Raw genomic sequence first — 16,638 nt, 5'->3', positions numbered from 1 at the left:
AATCTTGACATTCAATTAGGAAGGGGTTCACAGGAATCTGACATTCAGTACTTCATGAGAAGCTCCCCTAATTCAGATGGAAACAGTAATATCACCAAGAAATCCCTTCATGGAGTGCTTGACAAATAGACTGTTTTCTTTGATTTGATAGTCTTTGCTGCAGTTATAAAAAGCTGAAAGTCACATTTGAATTATCCCAAGAAAAACTATATGAGACCAAATATGGTATGTATTAGCTTTGAGTTGGAGGTGAAGACTGGGGATGGGCGAGTGAAGAGTGAACACTAAAGGGGGGGGGTGCTGAGAGAAAGGAAGCTCTTAGGGGCATTATTTACTGCCAATTCTAGTTTCAAAAATAAAGTCCTCCATCTTGCCAACAGCCCTCAACAAATTCTCACTGTCAGAAGGAACACTTATCAAAGGTAGTTTCATTTGGGAAGAATTTTTATTACACTAATAAAACTTTAAAGCATCTAACTACTGACGAATGCATTAAAGAGTCTTGGACCTGGAAGTCTGGCTCGGTGGTTAAGAGCACTCACTACTCTTCCAGAGGACCCAGATTTAGTTCCAGCATCCACATGGTGGCTCACAACTGTCTGGAACTCCAGCTCCAGGAGAGTGACACTGTCTGCTGGCCTCCATGGGCACTAGTCACAAACATGGTGCACATATATGTGGACATATACAACATTCAAGCACATAAAATGAAATTATATAAATCTTTGAAAAAAACTAACAATATTCATCCATTTGAACAACAACACATATCTGAGAAAAAAGCCCCCAAAGCACAGATGACAATGAATTATTTGCTGGGAGTAGTAAGCACGCTTTCAGCTCTAGCACTCAGGAGACAGAGGCAAGCAGGTCACTGAGTTCGAGATCAGCTTGGTGCACATAGCAAGCTCCATGCTAGCAGAGTTACATGGTGAGAGCCTATTTAAAACAAACAACAACAGAAGGGTCGGATCATTTAAGCCAATATGAAGTCTAACCTCGTCAAAGACACAACCTAAGACAGTTGATTTAAACCAGACATAAGTAAGAATGGAAATCAGGAAGGCTTCCAGTTGGGGCCTGAATTAAACAGTGTGATGAAAGACTAGCTTAGAGTTATTAGGACACACGGAAACAGCACTCAGAATCAGTTTAGGATGTCTCTGTGCAAACTTGATTTACTGAGTGTTTGCTGTGAATAATTAGGCTGAATTTAGGCAAAAACAAGAGAAAGCACACGAGATGAAGCAGTCAATAATGACTTTAGTCCACACGATGTCATTATTTAACTTTTTAGATTTGTCTTTAATTATGTATATGTGTGTTGTAGGAAGTATGTACACACAAGTGCAGGTGCCCAAAGAGGTCAGAGGTATCAGACTCCCTTGAAGGTGGTTGTGAGCCACACTTGATGAAGGTACGGGGAATCAAACTCAAGCCCTCTACAAGAGAAATATGAGCTCTTAACCCCTAAGCCACCTCTCCAGCACCCACTCCTACCCAAACTGGTTATTTCACACTGCAGATTCCACTTAGCCACATGCTATGCACTGTTGCTGCAGAAACTAAGGAGGATGTACTGATGACCAAGCATAGGAGTTAGCCCAACATCAGGGTTTGAAAGAGGGGTTCCTCTACTTTTAGTAGTGACTGTTTTCAGATCCACAGCCTCAGAGAACCTAAAAACCAGGTCATGCTGCATGCACACAGCCTGGACAGTTACAAAGTCTGGATAGTCTGGGTTTGCAAACATTCCAACTTTTGGATTCTCACCCTACAGCAGGGCAGCCTTGCAGAGGGTCCACTGAAACACTGACTGGGAAAACAAAAGGTAATTCTCTAGACTGTGCAGGGGAAAATTACTGTGCAGTGAAGCCGAGTGTGGTGGCGCACTCAGGAGGCTGAGTGAGGAGGATACCAAGTTTTAGGCCAGCCTGGTCTACACTGCAAGACCCTGTCTTCAAAAAGAAAAGACTGAATCAACATGTCTACTGAACATGTGTGCTTGATGATGCAGAATCCCTGGCAACTCCTTAAATTGCTTCTCTGGTGTCAAACAGAACCGGACGCTTAAGCTGTTTGGTTATTTCCTTTGGATTTGAAGAGAACGGTTTGTTCAGAGCTGGTGTTCCAAACATGTTTGTGATTTCCATCTGAAGTCAGATTGCCATGGTTTCCGCACATTCCGGCTGACTTAGTAAAACTCAATTCTTGTGAAATTGGCTGCAAATGAAGCACCTAATTCCAGTTTCTAGGCATAATCTGATTAGTCCTTTTCGTGTTATAATAATGAGCAGCAAGTGCTCAGCATTTTCTTCTTTTCCTTTTTGTTTTTTTGGCTCAGAATGAACACAGAGCTTTTTCCTGGCATCACAGTGTACCTTTCCAAAGGGAGAGGATGGTGTCTGAGGTATATTGCCACACAACACCCTTATTAACAGGCTGCTGATTGCTACAATTTACATCAATGAAGAGCGGATCCCTCTGGTATGTATCCCAAAATATCCAACAACCTTACTGAATTTACACCAACCAACAAGTGTGTGGATTGATTTTTTTTTGTTATTAATGGTGAAATATGTCACTGTGCTAGTAAACACACCCAAGCCATCTGCTGGGTTGCGAGGAAGGCAGTTTCTAAGAACAATTAGTGGTGTGTATTCTGTTAGTTCTGTCCGCCCAGTTGTGAGGAGAGACGCTCTGCACTGTCTTCCTTTGGCTTCTCCTACCATCCCTCTCATCTTCATCATCCCCTTCCCTTCAGACGTCTTCTTTTTCTCCGGCCCTACTCCTCCCTCCATCTCCATCTCTAGGTGGGATAATAAGAGGTCCACAGGAGCCTGACATACTCTCCCAGTGGGGTGTCTAGAGTGACTTTCAGAAATTTTGAAAGGAACGTGCTTTGCGGGGAAAGAATGTTATAGGGGAGAGTTGGTCTCATCGAGGCTGAGGAGGGACGGCACTGCAAACAGAACAGCCTTGTTGATAGGTCCTCATGGCGGGATGAACGTGGCCCTCTCAGATCTGACAAGCTTGAAAGCTGAATGATAGAATCAAGGCCTTTTATGAAAAGTCTCCTTAGATCTTAGAAGTGTTCGCTTACTGCCATTGAGTGTTCTGTATCATGTCTGATTGCAGATTTCACGTGGGTTTCAGACAAGTTGGGACGGACCAGAATCTTCCAAAGCCCTTGTTCTGAAAGTGGCCTTCCCAAAGCTCCTGCAACGGTCGATATTCCGTGCCACAGGCTATTTGGTGCAGTGGACCAGAGGCTAATAAAACTGTCCTTATGCATAAGCCACAGTACTATGTGACTGTGTCTGGGCCAGGAACCAAGGCGTGCTATGATTTCAGAGCCTGGATTCCTGTCACCTGGGGAGGAGACACGCTCCGGTGACGTAAGAAAGCAGATAAATCAACCATCCCCAAGACCCGCGGCCTCTGAAATTAAGGGAGAAAATCTGCGGCAGTTGGTTCAGTTGGCACCCATTAAAGCTAATAACTAATCATTCTCGCAAGTTTCTAGCTCAGAACGATGAGATCTGTAAAGAAAACAACATCCGTCCACTTTTACACTCCAGTGGAAGGGGTGGTCCCTCGCGGCGGGGCGGCACAGTCTCGCCATCTGGAGAATAAATCGAGTGTGAAGTACAGTATAGTTTGGGACCAAGCTCCGTGGCGGCCGCTCAGCAGTCAGTTCATTAGCCCCAAACTTCCAGGGATTAGAGGGGCATCAATTCTACTGTCGGATAGGATGAGACAGACAGGGCACGGGATTCAAGAAGCATCGAGACATCCAGGAGCCCCCTCGGGTTTATTTATAGAATCACAAAGTATAAACACACTCAAATACGAGCCTTAAATAACAGCATCATCAGCTCCCTAACATCTGAGCGAACACCTTCCCTCTGCGCCCTACCCCAAACCGTGAAGTAAAAGTATACCTTTTACCAGGACAGGGGAAAGCTCGCCTCCACCAGAAGCTGAGATCTGGTAATTAAGAAACAGAAAGGGCCTTCTAGACTCAGGGGAGGTGTGCAGCATTTGTAATTAAAAACATATATAAAATTAATATTTTCATTCCATAAATATAAATGTCATGCTTTATGTTCCAAAGCACTAGTAAATTCTGCCTTTTATAGATTGGTCCATCTTAACCCATTTCCATTTCATCTACTTGTAAAGTGAGGTCACAGGTATGGACTCTTCCAAGTTTTGAGCATAAGGCCTTGATATCAGCATCTTTATATTAAAATTGTCAATGTCAAGAAAAGAAAAAAAACCAAAAAGTTTGTGTGAACTGTTCCACCTAAAGACCTCCTTTTTCATCTGTTTTCTAAACATCTGTAATAAAAACCAGAAACATCTGTGACAAAATAGGTAGTCATAAGGAGACCATGTTGCATTTCTTTATCAGTGTTCAGAATTTATCATTACAGGGGTCACGAAGAGGGATGTAGTAACCAAATCGAAAAACATATTCCCCGATTCCTGCAAAGAATTAGGCAAGAGACAGTGTTGGCATTTAATAAGGCATTAATTGTACAAAATAATGAGTTTTGTTCTGACTTTTCAAATATGCACAGGACTTGCTTTGATCCTATGAATTTCTAGCTCATTGGTTTTTGTTGTAGTGTGGAAAAGAAATCTTGGTTTGTTTCCTAAAAGAAAAAAAAGAAAGGAAAGAAGGAACAGAGAAAAGAAAACCTCACATTGATGACATTCAGTATCTTAACTGACTCAAAATTTCATGCCTTGATTCATCCTACAGCCTTCTACATGTCATCCCTATTTACTCTGAAACCATAGATTTTGATACAGGAGAGCTTTTAATATGTTAATCATGAAAGATACATTAAAACAAGGGCTTATGGCAAAAAAAAATTACAAACCATCTTTCATTTCAAGGACTGAAAAGGCTCAGGAAGCTTACAGCATGGAATTGGAATTTGTCATTTCAGAGATTTAATTGACTCTACAACCCACAGATACAACACATAAACCACAACAATGACATTCAAAACTCTATGAGAAGAGTTTATTTTATGGTCTCCAAGTAATTAAAAACATTTCTAGCAGAGCCAGCAAGAGAAGCTCTGCAGGCAAAGGCCCTGCTGCCGAGCTTGAGGATGTGAGGCCGATCCCCCAAACCACACAGTGGAAATGAACTGGCTCCTGAAGGTTGACCTTTGACCGTCACATAGCCAGGTAGCTGCAGCATGCACTGTTCCCCAAATATTTTCAGTGTGAATGACACAGGGCTTTACATGTGTATCACATAAAGGATGTATACAGATTTCACCTAAAAAATAGAGAATGAACTACAAACAAGTGTCCATCTCTAGTCGATGATAAGCATGCAGTAGGACTGAGGGGAGGCTGAGTGGGCTGTCTGCAACTCACATTGGAATAAATTTCAAAAGATGAGTTGATGATAGACAAGAGAACAGACTGATACAGAGGAGGGCAGGCAGAATAACGTGTTAGTGGGAAAATACAGCTGAGAATACTTGACATTCATTGTATAATCTTCCAAATTTTCTGATGCTCAGAATTCTGGTAATAAAATTAAGGAGAAAAAAAATCCTGAAAAGATTTCTAAAATGTTCATATTTGGAGGAGCTGGTCAATGACTGTATGTTTGTTAAAAACAAACAAACAAACAAAAACCCTCACAGTTCTTAACATTTGTGTATATTTGAGAATTCCCACAATAAAAAGTTTCACTTTGTTATTTGTAGGACACAATTTGTAGACAATAATTTGTGAGTTTTTGGTGGGTTCATTTTCTGTTTGCTTGTTTTTGGTGCTGTTGTTTTGGTTTGTGTTTTCTTTTGAAGATTTATTTCATGTGTACTACATAAATGTCTGGTGCTCTCAGAGGCCAGAAGGCAGCATTGAATCCCCTGTAATTGGAGCATGGGTGATCATGGGCCACCATGTGGGTGCTGGGAACCAAATCCAGGTCCTCTGCAAGAGCATCAAGTGTCCCTAACCACTGAGCTGTGGTTCTAGCCCCTTGGTAATGCTTTAATAAGACAAAATTCACACAACATGTAACCATCCCCACCCTCACCGTACTTTTTCTTTCTGCGTGTTTGCTTTGTTCTGAAACTCAGAGACATGACACTTCTGTAATGGCTTCTTTCACCTATGGTTATGTGTCAGGATTCACTCATGTTCTGTCACCCATCAACACTTTCTCTTTTACACTCAAACAATAGCCTGTCATGGATATGGCATATCATATTTACCTATCATCAGCTAATGAACATTTAGGTTGCTTTCTGCTTTGGGGCTGTTATGGGGCATGTTCTATGGACATTTGTGAACCCCTCCTCTTTATATGTTCATATACACTTCTTCTCTTGATTTGTGACTGCTGGGTCACATAGAAACTGTATGCTCAGCATTTTAAGGAACCATCAGCTGATTCTCAAAGTGGCTACAGCAATTTAATATTCCCAGGCCAGCAGTATATGGCTAGAGATGAGGCCCATAGGATTAGGAGTGAAGTACAATTTAGTCAGGGGAACAAAACCTGCGGCCCCCTAGGCAGGTAGGGGTGGCCCTTTCCACAGAGCCCGAGAGGGGCAAGGGAAGCTGAGAAAGGGCTTGGAGCCACTGAAAACCAAGAATTTCAATAGCAGCAGCAGCAGCAGCAGCAGCAGCAGCAGCAGCAGCAGCAGCAGGAACACCTCCCCGCCCCCAGGAAGGAGCCCAAATGGTCAGATGGGATGGCTTCAAGAATACAGGCATTTGCCATGTACAAGCCTGATTATCTTAAGTTCAATTCCTAGAGTCCACAGGGGAAGGAGAAAACGGACTCCTGAAAGCTGTGCTCTGACTTCCGTGTGGGTGCTGTGGCTGGCACACACACAGACACACACAGACACACAGACAAAGACACACAGACACACACACACACCCCAAGTAGATGGCCCATATATATAAAGGAAGTTATGGGAGGAGAGCCCTGCTTAATGTCAGGCGGCTGGACAGAAAGTCTTCCAGAGCAGCGTCTTGGCCATGAGAGATTTAGGGATACTCCACTGGAAAGAAGGCTCAAGAGCTGACAGGATCTGAATTCACAGGTGGACCCTAAGGTCCCTCTAGACCAGGTGCCCTGTGCCCAGGACTGCATTTGGGGAGGATCTGTCCTTGGTCAGGGCCCTGTTCAGTTCCATCCACATTGAATCATCTTCCTTTGGGAAGGCCTGAGGCCTAGAGCGACTCACTCCCACTTACCTTCTGTTTTGGGGACTCCAGTCCAGCCCACTGACACAGCAGAGTGGGTGGCTAGCCACCTTCCTGAGCACACCTGTTAATTGGTCTCTCTCCACCCTGCCCTTGGAGGACTGAGAAGGTGTCTCTCTTCCCCAACTGGTACAAAGTACAGCTGGGTCCAAGCTGCCCTCTCCCTCGCTTGGTATTTATATTTCACGACTTCTCTGGGTTAGAGGAGGTAATTAACTGTTTTGGTTTAAAAGCCCTCCTGCTGAGTCACAGTCTGCGTGGGAGAATCAAAGTAAACAAGCAAAGTGGAGCAGTGTCATCAAAGGAGTCCGCACCTACCTTTCTTCATTATGAGAAGGAGAACGCACCGTTTGCCGCAGGGGCCGCAGATCACCGTTCGGGGCAGGATCCCGGTGCTTTCGTTCTTTTTAATGGTAAATCAAGAGTGATCGGTTCATAATTTAATGAGGCAGGCTTACCAAGGGTCCAAACATGCTGGAGATAACAGGCGCATCACCTGTGCCCTGCCTGAACCGTTGTAAGGGATGCTGGCAACATATTCTGGCAAGTGACCTCCTCTAGCTACACTGGGGGAAGGATGAAAAGTTTCCTCTTCATGTGAACATCAAGAACCAGCTATCTGGGCTGGGCGCATGGCTCATTTGGCGGAGTATTTGCCTAGCATGCTTGAGGACCTGGATTTGATTCCAACCTTCACAAACTGGGTATGGTGGGGCTCACGGGTAATCCCAGCTGTCTGTCAGGAGGCAGACGGGGAAGATCAGAAGTTCAAGGTCATCCTCAGCTACACAGCAAGTTTCTTGCCAACTTGAGTTACATGAGGTTCTGGTTTTTTGTTTGTTTTAGGGTTTCTCTGTGGCTGTCCTGGAACTCATTCTGTAGACCAAGCTGGATTCGAACTCACAGAGATCCACCTGCCTCTGCCTGCTGAGTGCTGGTATAAAGATATGCACCACCACCACCCAGTTGGAGGCCAGCCTGGTTTATAGATCAAGTTCCAGGACAGCCAGGTCCTCACAGAAAAATAAACCAACCAACTAAATTTTAAAAATCTATCTATTATGATTGTGTGTATGTGCATGACGGTACACATGTCATGCACACGGGAGTTGCTTTTCCCCTTCCACCTTGAAGAAGTTCTGGGGTTGAACTGAGGTCACCAGGTTCATGCAAGTGCCTTTACCTACTAAGCCATTTTGCCATCCCAAGAACAAATTTTTTATTAAAGTGTAGCTTACTTCTACGTAGGAAGACATGATTCTCTACCCATCACCAAGGCTTGGAGGCATGTTGGGCCGCATCTCTCCCAGGAACAAACAGTGACACCGAGGTCAGAGATTCCTGTCTCTATGCCAGCTACTTCAGCAATACCTAAGGTGTTGACACACAGAATCTGGAGTCCATCGGCAGGAAGTTATAGCAACACACCGGAAGAGGGGAAAATGCCCTGCGGTATGGCACAAGCAACCTTGCCAAGAGGCAAACCAGGCAGAGCCTCATTTTGGTGATTCGTTCTCCACTCCCTCTCTTCCCACAGCAGAATACCAAGCAAAGACGATTCAAATCTATTAGCATTCATCTGTCTTCCTGGCAGCCAGGAAGCAGGAGAACTTGGTGATGTAATAATGTGTGGATCAGCAGAAACAAACTATTTCCAGCAGTGCATCGAACTGGACCATGACTCTCCTGAACTACCTTTCACACGGGCAAGGCCTTCAAGCTAAAAGAAATTAATACAAACAAACAAACAAACAACCCTTCCAGACAAGAGATTGTCTCAGACAGGGCCTCATGTATCCAGACTGGTGTCAAACTTTCTACGTAATGGGGCGTGATTTTCAGTTCCTCACCTCTGGCTTCCACCTCCCAAGTGCTGGGCTATCACAGGCTCAGTACTTTCTGCACGTTAGACAAGCACTCACTCAATTAACTGTGCTACATCCCTAGGTTGGAGCCTTTTTCCCCCCCTTTTTGAGACATGGTCTTGCTGGAGCCTTGGATGGCCTGGAATTCACTACGTAGACCAGACTCAAGACTGTGGTGATCCTTTGTCACACATGGCCTCTGGAAAACTGGGATTGCAAGCATACGCCACTACACCTCGCTCACTCTGTTCCCTGTACATGGCAAATTTATAGGCATTTAAACGTTTTTACATTATTTAATAAGCATACTTGTCTGTGTGTGAGCAAGTGTGTGTGCCGTGGCACACATATGGGGGTCAGGGGTCAACCTGAGGGATGTGGTACTCTACATCATACAGATTCTGAGGTCAAACGCAGATCATCAGGCTTGATAGCAATCCAACTTACCTGCTGGGCTATCTCACTAACCCAAATATTTTAAAGGGTTACACTTTTCCAGAACAAATTGATAGGTATTTTAAAGAGTTGTACTTTTCCATCTCACTCATATTTCTTCTAAGTCAACAATGAAAAAGATGAAAAAAATAAAGGCTAGGTGATGGTGACGGCCTGCAAATTCTTTTGTTTGTTTTGTTTTTGAGACAGGTTTTCTCTGTAGCCCTGGCTGTCCCAGAACTCCTCTGTTGACCAGGCTGGCCTAAACTCAGAGATCTGCCTGCCTCTGCCTCTGGGATTAAAGATGTGTGCCACCACACCCCGCTTTTCTTTTTTTAAGACAAGTATTTCCTGGCTGGCCTCCCAACTCACCATGTGGGGTTATACAAAGGATGACTCCTGATCCTCCACCTACCTCCACTTCTGGAGCACTGGGAGAGCTAATCCCGTTTTAGGCAATGCTGCGGGATCCAGTCCACACATGCTGAGCCATGCAGGGTACCAACTGGACTACATCCCCAGTTCTCCAAAAATACTTAATTTATTTTTAAAAATTTTGCATTTTTCTATTTTGTTGCATATGGAAGTTGGGGAGATCATGTGTGCCACAGCCTACGTGTGAAGGAGGACAACTTTTGGGAGTTGGTTCTCTTCTGTGGTTCCAGGGATCCAACTCAGGTCATCAGGCTTGGTGGTAAGCACCTGTGCCCACTGAGCCATCTCTGCTTCATTATTTTTTCCTAAAGAAGGGGAAGGCTTTGATAACTGCGGTCTGGTCACCACAGAGGGCTGTCCTCTGGGACCACCCACACAGGCAGTGGCTTGGCTTCCTAGCCTGCCAATGAGTGCTGTAGAGTAAGCGGCAAGAGCCCTGTTAGGAGTGCACCAACTCCCACGCACAGGATCCTCTCTAATTAACCTCCCCCACCCCATCCCCACCCCACCCCCCACCCCTGTGAACGCTACGGAAACAATGGCGGGCTGGCAGTGGTTTTCCCCATGTTTTCCCACTTTTCCCGGGCCAGCCCTTCTCGTCCGCTCCTCCCTTCTCCTAGGCAACTTTACTGCTCCTCACTGGTGCCAGCAGCCAGGCGAACTGCGCGACCACTTGGGTTTTCTTTCCTCTTTCTGTGCCCAGTAAATTTTCATTAAGCGTTTAACGTGAGAACGAGCAGGTTAATTTCCCGAGTGGCGAACTCAGAGCCCGGCACCACTGCCATGATTTGGCTTCTGAGGCCAGGACCTCGGCCCCAGCAGCCAGAAACCTTGCCAGATCCTTCTCTCAACAGCCCCAGGTGCAATTTAGCAGAACAGATTGTGTGGACGCTGGATGGCCTGTGTCACAATAAAATGGTGTCCTTTCTTCCTGTGAGATGGAGACGGAAGCCTCTTGGGCTGGCACTTCAGCCAGCAGAGGCCTCTGGACATGCAGGACAGGGGAGAGTCATCCCATCTGGCCACACACACCTGGCCTCAGGAACATTAAAGTTCTGACAACATCAGAGCTCCCCACCAGCCCCTGCCATATCACACCATTGTTTTCTCTAACTGTAAGTAGGGCAGGAAATCCAAAGACTTATATTAATATGCAAAAGATGGAATAATCATGAGGAAAACTGTAAACTCTTTGAGTCTGGCCTTTAATATACACCCAGCTGGACTCTGCATGGAACCTTGATGGGGAGTGACCTGTGAAGCGGGCAGTAAGTCTGTTGTGGTATTTAGGTGTGGGCTCACCCAGCAATGGCCAGGCTGCCGGGGGAAGATACTGTGGAGAGAAGTCAGGCTTCACAGCTAGACGTGTAAAGCTCAGGGATGAGAACAGCCTGTCCCTGAAGGGAATGAGATAGTGAGTCTTAGAGAAGACCAGGCTGGAAGCCCAAGTCCCCAGGAACAGTGACTCGACCCTTGGCGATAAACAGGTAATAACTAGAACAATGCTTTCTAACTGATGATGGAGTTCAATCCTTAGACAAGTTAAAAGGTCAGATACTTGGGCGGCTAAGGCAAGACGAGTGTCATGAGTTCAAAGCCAGTCTGGGTTATAAAGAGAGACAATAAATAAGTAGTCATAATTTAAAAAGTGCATATCCTAGCTCCGACCTACAGACCCTCCCGTCCTAGGAGCATGGCACACTGTGGAGAGCTGACTATCTCCCGTAGGGTCACGGAGCTGACTAGAAGCTGCTCTTAATTCTTCATAACAGTCCTGGAGAAGAGTCAGTGCAGATTTGATTACCCACAGCCACCTCAAAAACAGAGAGGTTCCAGGAACTGAACTCGGGCCATCAGGCTTGGTGGTGACTGCCTCTACTCACTGAGCCTTTTGAAAGCACAACCTGTTACGGTGGGTACACAGGACAGGGGGGGACAAGGTCGCTGGCTCACATCTGGGCAGATCAGAGCGCAGAGAACGGGTATGCCAACATCCAACTGGTCTCATCCTTTTAAAATTCTGTCTGGGGCCCCAGCCCATTGGATGCCATCACCCATACTCAAGGTGGGTCTTCCCTCTTTAGCTAAATCTCTCTGGAAATGCCCGTGATAATGCACCTAGAGATGTGTCTCCTAGGGAATTCCAAAAGTTGACAGTGGTTATTAACATCACAGCAGGAAAGGCATGGTGGCTGGAGCGGGAAGCGTGGAGGACAGACGGCTGGAGTGGGAAGTGTGGAGGACGGATGGCTGGAGCGGGAAGTGTGGAGGACGGATGGCTGGCTAGAGTGAGAAGCGTGGAGGACGGATGGCTGGAGTGGGAAGTGTGGAGGACGGATGGCTGGAGCGGGAAGTGTGGAGGACGGACGGTTGGAGCGGGAAGCGTGGAGGACGGACGGTTGGAGCGGGAAGTGTGGAGGATGGACGGCTGGGGGAACTTGTAGCAGGAATGGGCTTCTTATTGAACAGGAAGCAGTGACAAGACTTGGGGTACAGGGACAGTTTAAAACCTTACACCTGTCAGCCAGGCATCACGTCCTAAAGATGCTATGGTCTCCCTAAACAGTGCTCCCAGCTGGAGACCATCAGCCTGCACGGACAGTTCACACCCAAATGGTAACAACCCCTTTACCAGGAGGATTTAACTGTTTCCTGGTTTTTGCTATCAATCTGTTTGTTCACTTCATTCAAGAGCTTTCCTGAATACACTCTGGACTAGACTCTGTTTTAGGTAATGGAGAGAACAGCTCCCTACCTACATGGAACTTCCCTGCAGTCAGGACAACAGCTAATCAACAAGAAAGTCAAACTAAGAACAACTTTGGTGGAAAGTGACAAAGTAGAACAAATTCCGTGAAGGGACCGAGGGCGCCGAGGGACTGCGGGCGTGGACACAAGACGGCAAACAGCTCCTTAGAGGGTGTGTCATTGGACTGACACCTGAGCAATTACAAATGAAGCCATAACAAAGATCTTAAATCACAGAGCACAGAGCACATGAGCAGACCGCTGCTGAGGACACATCCTAGCAGTACAAACACTGCTCACTCCAGCCCCAAAGGAACGGACGCGAACCTCCAACTTTACAACCTTCCTCTAATCCAGCAAAGGAGCCTGCAAGTCTTGTCTCAAGTCACCACTGTGCCTGCGGACTGCCCACACAAGCAACTGCATGATCTCTTCACCTCACTGTGCCTCTGTTTCTTCATTTCAAGGAGATATTGGGGGTCAGGGATGTAGGTCAACTGGTAGAATGTCTGCTGACATGAACAAAGCTCTGAGTTCCATCCTCATCACCACACAAAACTAGGCATGGTGGTTTCATGTCAACATGACACAAGCTAGAGTCATCATAGGAGAAGCCTCCATTGAGAAAATGCTCCATAAGATTGGGCTGCAGGCAAGCCTGTGGGGCATTTTATTCATTTGTGATTGATGTGGGAGGGCCCAGACCATTGTGGATGGTGCCATCCCTGGGCTGGTGGTCCTGGGTTCTATAAGAAAGAAATCAGGCTGAACATGCTAAGAGGAGCAAGCCAGTGAGCAGCACCCCTCCACAGCCTCTGCATCAGCTCCTGCCTCCAGGTTCCTGTCCTGTTTGAGTTCCTGTCCTGACTTCCTTCCATGATGAACTGTGATATGGAAGTATAAGCCAAATAAATCCTTTCTTCCCCAAGATGCTTTGGCCATGGTGTTTCATCACAGCAATAGAAACCCTAACTGAGACAGTGGTGTATGCCTGTAATCCCAGCACTCTGGAAGTGGAGACAGGAGGATCAGAGAGGTTCAAGGTCATCTCAGCTATATAGTAAGTTTGAGATTCCATCTCAAAAAAGGAGCAGGGGGTAACAACAGCATCTGATGGTAATGGTGAAGTTTGATATAAATACTTAATATTTGTTATATTATATATGTATACACACACACATGCTTACTTTAACATGTATAATAAAGTTGATTTTTCAAGGTTGGGCAAATTTGAACAACCACCTTCTCGTGCCCACCCAGTTGGGGTGGCGTCTGGGCTCATGCTAGCACGACCCAACACTCTCACTCCAGAACCGCAACCACAGTGAGAACTGAGCATGTAGCTCTAGTGTCCGTGATGTCCAGCCCAAAGGAAAGGCCAGGGAGCTCTCTCAGAATTGAGATGCATTCCTAAAAGAGGCCAGTCTACTCACATAGCCCCATGGGTAGGGCTCAGTATAAACTTCCCTCAAATATGGCATGGTGGTATTTAAGCAAAGAGCATAATGGTGAGATGGCTTAGTGGATAAAGGCACACGCTGACAAGTCTGATGACCTAAGTGTGATCTCCAGGACCCCACATAGTGGCAAGAGAGAACTGACTCCAACAGATGTCCGAGCAATCGTGTACACATGCACTTGTGCACACACACACAGCAAACAAAATGTTTCAAGGGGAAAAAAAAGAAGGAAGAAATAGGAAGGCAACTATCATTTTTGTCCTTTCTTCCTGAATCGGCTCCCTACAACTGAAGGACAAGGTCGTCCTGACCCTCAAAGACACAGCAGAAGAAGAACTGGAATGATAGGTCTTGCTAAGCTTCCCACTTATTAGTCAGTCCCTTTGTTCATCATACTTCTGCTTAGCTGTCCACTTGGCATCAAACCCAATCCTAAAAGCATAATCCTTCCCTGCTATGTGGGCCCACAGAGACTCCATAGTGTGGCCTTATTCCATCTTGACTCAAGGTCAGAGAGTTCAAGCTTGTTTTGCCCCACAAGGCTGCAAAATAGGATGTTTTGGCCAAAGGCATGGCTACCAGGTGTCTTATACTTCAAGGCCTAATTACAGGATATTTTGCTGTAAGGCGTGGCTACTAGATGCTTTGAGAATTAAGGAAGTATTTATACTTGTCTGGACTTTGTACTTGAGAGGGGGAGGTCTTTTGTCTCTCCCCTTGCTGGTTTATGAAAAGCTCATGAGGAATAAACTTGAGGTGACTGTGGTATTGACCCTCCCGATGCTCTTCAGTGTCTCTTTTTCTTTTATGTCTACGTCTCTGTTTTTCACATCTATAATTTCTTAATCCTTACTCCTCTCTTCAAGGACTCTTTGATAGTCTGGCAGGACCCAGCACCCTGCTTCTTTGAGTTTTAATGGATGAAGTCTCCTTTAACTGTTAGTATTAGATGTCAACTTGATGGCATATATAACTACCCAGAGACGGGCCTCTGGGCATGTCTATGAAGAATTGTCTGGGTTGGGACCCTGGGCTGTGTGAATGGAGAGAGGGCTGAGCAGCAGCAAGTGTTCATTGCTCTCTGCTTCTTGGTTGTGGTTTCAATGTTGCTGTGGGACGGTCTATATGTCAAACTGCTCTGATTGGTCAATAAATAAAACACTGGTTGGCCAGTGGCCAGGCAGGAAGTAGGTGGGACAAGGAGAGAGGAGAATTCTGGGAAGCAGAAGGCTGAGGCAGAGAGACACTGCAGCCACCGCCATGACCAGCAGCATGTGAAGATGCCGGTAAGCCACCAGCCACGTGGCAAGGTATAGATTTATTGAAATGGATTAATTTAAGCTATAAGAACAGTTAGCAAGAAGCCTGCCACGGCCATACAGTTTGTATGCAATATAAGTCTCTATGTTTACTTGGTTGGGTCTGAGCAGCTGTGGGATTGGCAGGTGACAAAGATTTGTCCTGACTGTGGGCAAGGCAGAAAAACTCAAGCTACAAATGGCGCCCAACGTGTTGGCAAGAGTTTCCACCTAAAACCTGAGAAAAGATTCTAAAACAGAACTAAAAACAGCTTCCTAATTGTCTCTCTCAAATGAGCAGCAGCTGCTGGTTTGAGCTACTGGCGGGTTCCTGGCGTGTGTGCTCGACCTGCAGTATGGCGGGAATGAGGCCTCTGCAAGTGGCACATTAAGCTGCGTGGTGGATTTAGCCTTTACTAGTACAAAACAAAAAGAGGTTTCTGGGCTACACACTGCTTGGATAAAAGCACAGACCCACGATGGCTCCCAGAGCTGGCGGAAAACATACCACCGCCATGTTGGGAAGCTGAAGTGAGAGGAGCCAGCAGCCACAGCGCTGTTTCAGGCTTAGAAGGCTGCAGTTTAAAGCAATAGGCTCAAGGTAATATAAAAAATAAGCCACATAAAGATGGCTACCACACAGAGAATCTGGATTATGTTCTCTTTGATATTCATAACTGAAGAGAAACATTTGATTGCAAAAGCTGTTGAGTTATGCCAAAATGTGTATTTTAAAGGTACCTTAACTTCAAAATTTGGATGTAAGGATATGTTGCTTTGGAAAGGAGGCTTTGCTTTTGTTTCCACAGAAAGCCAGAGGCTATGGATTTGTTCCAGATTAAGAAACATCAGGTTTGACCAGCCAAGACCACCTGAAAGGTCTCCGATGACACCATGGCCCAGATGATCCAACATCCAGAATCGTTTCAAGTCACGGACTACTCCATGATCCTAAAATTTTCTTTGTGTCCCCATAAGATACAGCGCCCCCCTCCAGCAGGAAGTAGTAAGAGAAGCTACGCCCAAATTCCCAAATATACCAAGCTGACTTTGGAGATGTGTAAAAGTTAAAACCTTCCTTTTAAAAAAAAGAAATGGGAAGTGCTGTGGGACGGTCTATATGTCAAATTGCTCTGATTG

General features: G+C 45.7%; 1 protein-coding gene across 11 annotated transcripts in view; it reads right to left on the bottom strand.

Annotated features, from left to right (window-relative positions):
* The window catches only part of Clybl (citramalyl-CoA lyase), a 233,793-nt gene that overhangs the window by 32,132 nt on the left and 185,023 nt on the right, over positions 1-16,638 (bottom strand). The gene's annotated exons all lie outside the window — the stretch shown is intronic.

Source organism: Peromyscus maniculatus, chromosome 9 (assembly GCF_049852395.1).
Source record: "Peromyscus maniculatus bairdii isolate BWxNUB_F1_BW_parent chromosome 9, HU_Pman_BW_mat_3.1, whole genome shotgun sequence".
Classification (NCBI taxonomy): Eukaryota; Metazoa; Chordata; class Mammalia; order Rodentia; family Cricetidae; genus Peromyscus; species Peromyscus maniculatus.
Note: the sequence above shows the minus strand (reverse complement) of the source record. Positions and strands in the feature narration are given on the sequence as shown.